Below are 666 nucleotides of genomic sequence, written 5' to 3'. Positions count from 1 at the left end.
CAACCGATGTGCATTTTGTACGATATTGCAGACCTTGGTCTTATTAGGGCCCCGTATCGGAGATACAGGTGCCCTATATAGTAAAATCACTCTGTCTGTCTGTCTGTCTGTCTGTCTGTCCGTCCACAAATTTTGTTCCTGGCTGATAACTTAAGTATTTATTGACCTATGTACATGAAACTTGGTCAAGATGTTCAGTTCACAAAAATACACATTGAGGTAAAAAGTCAAGGTCAAAGGTTAAGGTCATTAGGTTCAAAGGTCAAGGTCAAATTTTACATCTTTTCAATGATGAACATTTTGTTATGACATTATGAAGCAAAGTTGATCAGAATTAAACAAGGAGTCAACTGACCAAAGGTCAAGGTCATCAGGTCAGGGTCAAGGTCAAATTTTGAAGCTTTTCACTGGTGAACATTTCGCTATGACACTTTGAAGCAATGTTGCTCAGAATTAAACAAGGAATCAATATTGACCAAAGGTCAAGGTCACTGGGGCATAGATGAAGGTTAAATTTTGTACCTTTTCCCTGATGAACATTTTGTTATGTTATTATGAAGCAATGTTGTTCAGAATTAAACACAGAGTCAACTGACCTTAGGTCCAGGTTACGGGGTTCAAAGGGTCAAGGTCAAGTTTTGTATTTTTTACTGATTATTATTTTGT

Source organism: Mizuhopecten yessoensis, unplaced genomic scaffold (genome assembly GCF_002113885.1).
Source record: "Mizuhopecten yessoensis strain PY_sf001 unplaced genomic scaffold, ASM211388v2 scaffold10143, whole genome shotgun sequence".
In the NCBI taxonomy this organism is placed as follows: Eukaryota; Metazoa; Mollusca; class Bivalvia; order Pectinida; family Pectinidae; genus Mizuhopecten; species Mizuhopecten yessoensis.
Note: the sequence above shows the minus strand (reverse complement) of the source record.